Genomic DNA, 8505 nt, shown 5'->3' with positions numbered 1-8505 from the left:
CACTCCCAGGAGACATGAACACCCTCCAGCACCTTCAGAGTGGGGACTGACTCCCTGCCTAGAGACTGAAAAGGACAGCTTGCCTTCCTTACCCCAAAGCCTCCAAAAATCTGTGTTCCACTTGTGGGTGGGAGACCTTCTTGAGCCTTTCAGTACTTGAAGGGGGCAGGGGACAAAGGTTTTAGCAGGGCCTGTTGCAATAGGACAAAGGGTAATGGTTTGGAGCTGAAGAAGGGTTGATTTAGATGATAGAAAAGGAAGACATATTTTATGATGAGGGTGATGAAACACTGGAACAGGTTGCCCAGAGAGGTGAGAGTTGCTCTCTCCCTGGATACATTCAAGGTCAAGTTGGACAGGAATCTGAGCAACCCGATGTCGCTGAAGATGTCCCTGCTCATTGCAGGGAGGTTGGATTAAATGACCTTTAAAGACCTCTTGTAACCCAAACTATTCCATGATTCTGTGACTTGTTTTCCTTATTTCTGTTCCTGATTTCTAGCCACCAGCATCCCTGGCCATGGAGAGTGGCTCCCCTGTTACCTGGAGAACCATGCTGCCACAGCAGGGGCTGACTGGAGGGCCGGGGTGACAGCAATGGCTGTGGGGGACCTTTTCAAAGGGTCTGTGAAGGCTGTGAGGGCTGTGCTGTCCCTTGCTTAGATAGCTTCAATGGAAAGCATCTTCTGCACACATCTGGATGAGATCTGGGTGGAAGCAGTTGCCCTGCAGGCAGAAAATCAAAATATTGTGGTCCTGCAGAGCCTACCTCTTCCCCCTTTCCTGGGAGGCTGCTGTGGGGCAGGGAGTGGGGCAGGTAGAAAGTCCAAGTGCCTGGTTACTGTGCTTGGGAGAATTTCTGGTTTACATCTGATAGGTTTGGTCTGATGCAAAATGTAAAAAAATGGTCCAGGGATTTAAAGGTGAGTGTGAACAATGAGCTTACCTGGTGCTCCTGATGCCCTCACTCAGCACTTGTATGGCCACACAACTTTTGAAGGGGCTGCTCAGGTCCTGTGTGGGGACATCCCCAGCAGCAGACATGGTTTGGAGCCATGGTTTGTGCTGGAAGGAAGTGCCCAGTTGAGCTGGCACAGTGCTGGAGAGCAGATGCCTCTCCTGGTCTGTGCTTTTTGGCAGGCATCCTCTCGTCTGGCACAGCCACTTTCCTCTCTGGCACTCTTTTTCCAAGAAGTCTATAGTAGCAGGGAAAAACCTCACCCTCAGCAACGTCTGCCAAGACAGGAAGCAGAAGCAGAGGGGCCGCCCTGATGGGCAAACCCATGATCTTGAAAACACTGATTCATGTCATGCCAGCCTTTGGCTGTGCTGAGCAGAGGGTTCCCCTCTGGGATTGCCCCAGGGTTGGGTCCCCTTACTCCTTGACAACCAGTGACCAGGAATAACCATGTTCACGGGATGGAAATGCTGAGTGCTACATGAGCCTGAAAATCACTGGAAACAGTCCAAGATTTGGCCCTGGAGTGCTGGAACTTCCTCTGTGTTTCATCACCTCCTCCAATGCTAGTGAGAAAGGGAGAGGAGAAAATGTTTGAAATCTGCAGTTAGAGCTGGTTTGAGGACAGCTGGAGGTGAGTTTGATGCTGCATCCAATAACCTTTTGATGCAGGAGGTGAAGGTATATGGCTCCTGGGAGGAACCAGGGTGTCTGGTGTGCTCCAAGGGTTACACACACACACATACACACACACACACAGAGCTCTGGGCATGGCTGGGAAGGCAGTGTTTGTGACTGTCTGAAAGCATAGGATGCTGTTCTGGATGCAGGAGGGAACCTGGGGCTGGTTCCTCACATCCTCAATTATGTGATCCCTGAAGGATGCAGGGATGTCTATCACAGATGTGCTGGGAATCTGCATTGGGAAGTGGCTCAGTGACACATCTCAGATCCACTGAAACCTCTCTTTAAATATTCAGAGGGTCTTTGCACTTGGCTCAGACAAATGTCTCATCCCAGATTACCCACTGGGGCCCTGACTGTAGGAGAATTCCAGTTAGGGATGGGGGAAGTCAAGGGAGTCTGATGCTCAGCTGGTATATACGTGCAGCAAATGTAGCTGCTGATTTGTGGGCATCCTGGGTTATTTTCTTGAATAAATGTTTGTATAGAATGATTTATGTGGGATCCAAATTAGATTAATGTAATGGGATCTGTTGCTGGGCCTCATCTCCATCTGTTTTAAGTTAATTTCGGTGGGGTCAGGGCATTTCTGCTAGCAGAGAAGGGAACAAGAAGCATCTTGTAATTGGGTTTTAAATTACACACAGAGTTTGGGTGACATCCCCTGGCTGCCCTTGTTTACCCAAACCAAATGTATCACAGCAGTTTGACCTCCTGCTGTTACAGCAGCATGACATTGCTTGTCTGTGTAACCTGGTTCCTGACACAAGTATCTTGTACCTACTTAAATAATATTGGGTAGTGGGTAACCAGGTTAAACCAGGCTGCACATCTTTCCAGTGCTTCACAGCAACTTTTCTGTGCTCTGTAGCTACTCAGTATATTGCACAGGGCTACACTGATATCTGTGTTTATGGCTTATGCTATCTTAGAAGTTAACTGAGGTCTGGAATCCCTGGAATCCAGGGGTTTACGCCTCACTTCTCTAATACACAGGATATATTTCTCGCCTGAAACTTACACTTAAAAGCAAGATGTGCTTCAGAGATTTGTAACTTTATTTCCCAGTTGCTTTCTTAAATTTGAACAGTGACTTGCCTAGGATTGTTTCCCCCTTCTCAGTTGAGCATCAAAGTCAATTTTACTGCCAGTCCTAATATCCAAATTTAGCTGAACAGGAGCCTGCAAATGGGGTGTGCCTCTACTACAAAAAGTTGTGAATTCTTTGCATTAGACAAAGAAAGATCTACCTGTAAAAATTAAGATACTACCAACAAGAAGCATTTATAAGGAAATTAATTTTGAAGTGCAGTTTTATTTCCTCTTTCAGGGTCCTGAAGAGCTGTTATCCTCATTGTTAGCTAAAGGTGTGTCAAGAAGCAGATTGTCATGAGGGTAAAGATGCTCCTCCTGGAGTCCATAAATTCAATATGCTTATTCATTGAATGGTATTTGAGATTTTTGTTCAAACTTGTTTTCATTACCTTTATTACCAGACAGGAAAGATAATAATTTTCCTGTGGGATTTTTTACGAGTTTAACTCATTTGCACCAAGCAATTCCAGCTCTGCACATTTCAGAGTAGAAAAGCAGCAGGTCTGGGTGCAGGTGGCTGGCAGCAGCTTTCTGAGTAAGCAGGCTCTCCTTGCCACCTTCTGCTGGGAATGTGTGGCTATCTCCTGGAGCTGGGGGGACACACAAAGCCCAAGTAGAGGGGCCTGAGTTGGTGTTTGGAAGAATCAGTAAATACTCTCAGTTGGGGTTGGACTGAAAAATCAGGGTCAGGTAATATCCAGCAGCTTTTCCATGTGGGATAGGGTATGCAGCAGCTTGGGGAGGGAAACAGGGAAGGATGTCCCTAGTGTGGTTGACCTTCCTGCAGTGCTGGGGAGGCATGTGAGGCAGCATGGGGTGAGGGTTGCATGTGCTATGACACAAGCTGCTTGTAGCTCATTGCTTTTCATCCTCCTGTGCTGGAAATAGCTCTTTCATTTCTGTGCAATTTTATAGAAGTGGGGTCGCGTGCAAAAAGGGGTAGCAGAAGAGGATTTGGGGTCCTCATTAGAATGTGAGGTAAAAGACCAAGAAATCACACCTGCCACATTTCTCTGGCTCTTTTCAAAACTTATTAAGTTTTAGGTCAGCAGAAGAATGAAAGTTTGAGTTCTGAAGGCTGGCTCAGCTCTGCAGACCAGAGCAATGTCAGCTAGGTCATGAAGGGGCCCAGGTCTTCTCTGTAAGTACAGGGACATGACAGATCAATAAGTTGTGGAGGAACTTGCTGGCTCCAAAGGCACTGTCACTGCTCAGCAGCTGGGGCAGAGCAGCCAGTAAGTGGTTGGGGGTCTGGAAGAGGTGGATCCGCCTTTCAAGACTTTTGAACGTTTTAACTCTGATCACTTGGGTCAGCTTGCAACAGTATTATTTCCAACTGATTGAGGTGTCTTCCTCTTCCCTGTTTATGATGACTACAAGTAATAAAAAGGATTTCTTTTTCTCCATCAGCAACCAGGCTGAGAGGAGCTATGTGTATATACCCAAATGCTGGCCTTACAGCAGAGGGACAGGAGCAGAGTCTGGGCAATGGGGCTCTGAGTTCACCAGCAGATTGTGTCACACAGTGTTTACCACTGAGGGAAAAGTTCCCGAGACAGGCCATGCTTTGTGTAAAAAGAGACATAACCAAGGAGTGATGGGCAAAGACTGGATACCCAGGACTTCCCAGACAATAGCAGAAATCACTAGGATGAAGTTTCACTCTCTCTTCCAGTTTCTGTATGTGTCAGGGAAGTGAAAACCTCCTAGACTGCAGCTAACTGGACTTCCTCTTGATGCCCTAGAGGAAGGTGGGTGAATGGAGAGCACCTCCTGGGGTCCAAGTCTGAAACCTTTCAGTCTGAGGGCACTGTTGTTTCTAGACAGTCTGAGACACCTGTGAGACCACAGGATACAACCTCTCACTTTTCCTCTTATTTAGTGACCACCTTCCCAGCCCCAACTTTGTTTTCATTTGTTCTTTATAAGCCTTGATAATTATGCATGTGTGAAATGATATGCTTTTAGTACAACATCTTTTGTCTTTCAAAATTATCACAGAAGCACACCAAGGGATGGAAGTCTGCTGTCTTTGAAGCTTGCTTTTGGCCTTCTCCAAAGAATTCCATGCAGGCTATGTTTTGTGGTAGGCAGGGAGCAGACTTTTCAGTCACACCTATGGAAGCTCACTCTGAGGTTAGAGGGAACCATCAAGTTGGCCAATTCTAGCATTATCTTACTACTTGAAAGCAACATGTAAACCCAAGATCATGAAGCCAACCAATATGAAATATTTAAGTACTAAAGCACTTACCTAACCTAATGTTCTCAGATACAAAAAGTTTCCTTCCTCCTGCAAAATACTTTGTCCTTTCCAACATGGACCCTATTGCCACAGGGAGAATCCTGATCTTGTGCTGAAAAGATTGATCTGCTTGTGATTTTTTTCAATCCAGGTGTGAAAGCCAAGCAGAACCATGTTCAGCAGAAACATCCTTGGCAGCAGTTGATCTTCATCCTCTTGTCATAGTTCTGCCTCTGTTGTCTTCCTCTCCAAGTGATGAAAACCTGTTTTTTTCCTTGGTCTGTTTGAAGGAGGTTGGTGTTAGAGGTTTGACCTGCAGCAAAACTGTGATTTGATAACTTCAACAGTGTGAACCCCTCTGGGGAACTTTTCTGCCAGTGGTACCAGCCTCACATGATGATAGTTTTGTCCTCTCTGGTCATATCTGAACCAAGATAACCCCAGAGAACTTTCCTGATTTTGGTTTCTTCTGGCATTAGAGATACAACATGCCTGAGTAATGAACCAGGAGTTCAAAACTGACAGAAATGTCCTAAACCTTCATCAAAGGAAAGGCTTGTATTCAAGCATGGTCTGCATCCCCATCCTGGTATTTCTGCTTGAGGAGTGGTCGTAGCTGAGGCTGCTGACACCTTTGCTGATATTCTGGTGGAGGAGGCATCTGTCCTTGAGGCTATCCTGGCACCCTCCCCTGGCATTTGAGCGAGGGAGGTGTGCATTTCTGTGGTTGTTCTGACATGGATAGGGAAGAGGGATTCATGTCAGAGATTTCTGGCTGGGGTCAGCTGTCCCTGACATGCTCACAATGGGCAGGAGACATCACGTGCTGGAAGGGAAATCCCCTTGACCTGGCAGCCCTGGCAGACAGCTGTTCCCAGTGTGCTATGTCTGGACCTTCAGCCAGGCATCTTCATAGCCTGGGAAAAGTCACCCTGCCCCATGGGTCAGAGGGAGTGATATTGTCCTCTGTGACTCAGAAGGAGTGATATTGTCCCTGTGTTTGGTGCTGCTTGCAGTCTGATGGGCATCCTCAACACCTGGCATGTGACGACTTGGGGAGGAACAACAGGTGCTGAGGGAAGGGTGTAGCTTTTTCCTTTTCACCTGAGAGAAACCAGAAGTGTTCTTCCTGTGTGGAAGTTCAGTTATCTAAGCACAATTCACCCCAGAGGAGTGGGAACTCCTTCCTTCTATCTTGCTCCTGTTGGGAAATGGAGGGCAAGTTGTGGGGTCACAGCACCAGGCTTGGGCTTCAGAGCAGATCTGGAAGAACTCTTGGCTGGGGCCATTGTGGGGGATTCACAACTGCCTGTAGTACAGATATTCTGAAAAACATAGCTGCTTTGGAGATGGTTGACTGAAAAGCAGAATTATTTTTAGCATCTCGTTTTAAAGGTACTCCAGTGTCCCACAGTCCTTTCTTTATATCAGCTTACACTTGTTTCTTTCTATAAACACTGCTTCTCTGTTTACAGCTTCCTAATGCCTTTGAGGTTCAGCATGAAGACACAAGGGGCAACTCCCTGTGAAGCCAGAAAAATTTGTATGTGTGCTTCCAAGATGCAAGTTGCTTTTCTTACAGTGCCCCTGCATTAAATAGGGGTCTCTAAGTTGGGGACGTTTTTCACATGGGCTGAGGGAAGGCAAATGCCTCATCAATTAAGCTACAAGAAATGGTGCAAGGAGCCACATCCTGAGCAGCATCAGACACTTGTGCTGTCTGCAATGTGGCTCAGAGCTCCAGATGTGATAGCACAGCCGTGCTGCGCAGCACAGGGCTGGGTGTCCTGACAGAGCTACTCTGTCAGCTGAGCCCAGGAACTGCCAAACCCACCCTGTGTGGTTTCCTGACACCCAGCCGTGTCAGCAGCTCCCGTGGTGTGAGAGGAATGTGTTCATCCATATTTAAGAGCTGGGGCCAGGCCATGCCTGTCCTCACCAGTGCTCAGCTGGTGGATCCTGTCCGGTCACCCACGGCTGTATCTGGGCTGACACAGGGCTTGTGTGCAGGGGATGAGAGGCCTAATTTTAGATCAGGGAATGCAATACTGGAAAGGTCACTGGATGGGACCAAATCCCAACTGGTCCTCATGATGGCAGCAGCATCGTGTTTAGGCCTGGTAGAACTAACCATGACCTCTTTTCACTGCAGTTGTTTTACCCCAGCCCAGGTACCTCTCCTGGCCCAGGGCTCTCTCCCTTGGGGCCTCTCTTTTTGCCCAGCAGGAAAGGCTGTTCGTGAACTCCCCATCACAGGATGGTGGAAAGTACTGGGGGAAAGCACCCAGGAAACTGCAAAAACAGTATTTCTGTTTGAGGTCTTGACAGTGAAACACCAAGAAGTTCTTCTGTTTTGAACTTCCTGTGGCTCCTCAAGGTTTGTCCCTTCCTGTTCCTCGCCTCTCTCCTGTGGTATTATGCTCATGTGCCCAAGCAAACTTGGGCTTGATAAATGGTGCAGAGGGAAGTTTCCAGGGGAAATCCAAGTAGCCATGAGGACAGCCTGTGTTTCAAGCCCTCTGACTCAGCAAGGAGCTTATTGCTTATATTTCACTGTTGAAATCAACAGGGTTGTTGCTGCCAAGTTTACTGACAGAAGAGAACAGCCCTTCACTTCTTTGTAAATAGGGACATATTTCTGAAGGAGATTTACAGTTCTCCTGATGACTGAAATTCCCACTGATCAGGCAATGAAATATTCCTTTTCTCAAAAAAACATCTGAGGAATCTTGTTGGATCTTCAGGGCAGTGACCTTTTCTTTTGCCTCCCCTGCCTTGGCACAACCTGCACCCTAGGGCTGGGTAAGGTGCTTTGCTCCTAGGATTTTTCCCAATAACACAGTGGCCAGACATGGATTCTTCTAAACCACTTCCTAAATGCATGGGGTTGTCATAATTATTTTGAGCATCACCTTCAGAGATAAGATGAAAATATCTAAAGTAAATAAATGCGAAGTGCTGGATAGGAAATCCAGTGTTGCAATGTAAACTCAATAATTTGGATGCAGTATGTAAAGATAAGTCCTGTGTGTGTGTTTTTAACTCCTCCAAGCTTCTCTCTACCTGCATCAGAAAGAAGCTGCTTCACTCATCAGAGGTTGAAAGGGCAAGCTATATATATTTTTTTTAACTGAGGAAAATAACATTCCTTTGATGGTTCTGTTTGGTAAACCCTATGCAAGCATTTTCCCAGAAATACAACTGCAACAGCAACAATGCAATTCATTTTTCTTGCTGTGACTAAAACAATGGCATCTAAATCCACACATCAAGGCTGAAGGTCGACTGATTGTGGAGACATAGCAGTTCTTGTTTTCAATGGATTGTTTATAACTTTGGGAAATGGAAAAATATTGCTGTGAGTTGTCACGCCTGCCTACAGGCAGTTTTTTTAACTCAATATTTTCTTCTGCTTTGGAGGTTTAATAGAACAAAATCAGACATTCATTCAAGTATTCCCACCCAGTTGCAAGGCAAAGAAATCCTCTTTTTAAAAAAATTAATTCACTTAGGAGACAAAGCC

This window comes from Serinus canaria, chromosome 5, assembly GCF_022539315.1.
Source record: "Serinus canaria isolate serCan28SL12 chromosome 5, serCan2020, whole genome shotgun sequence".
Taxonomy (NCBI): domain Eukaryota; kingdom Metazoa; phylum Chordata; class Aves; order Passeriformes; family Fringillidae; genus Serinus; species Serinus canaria.
The sequence above is the reverse complement of the archived record's forward strand: the minus strand, read 5'-3'. Positions refer to the sequence as shown.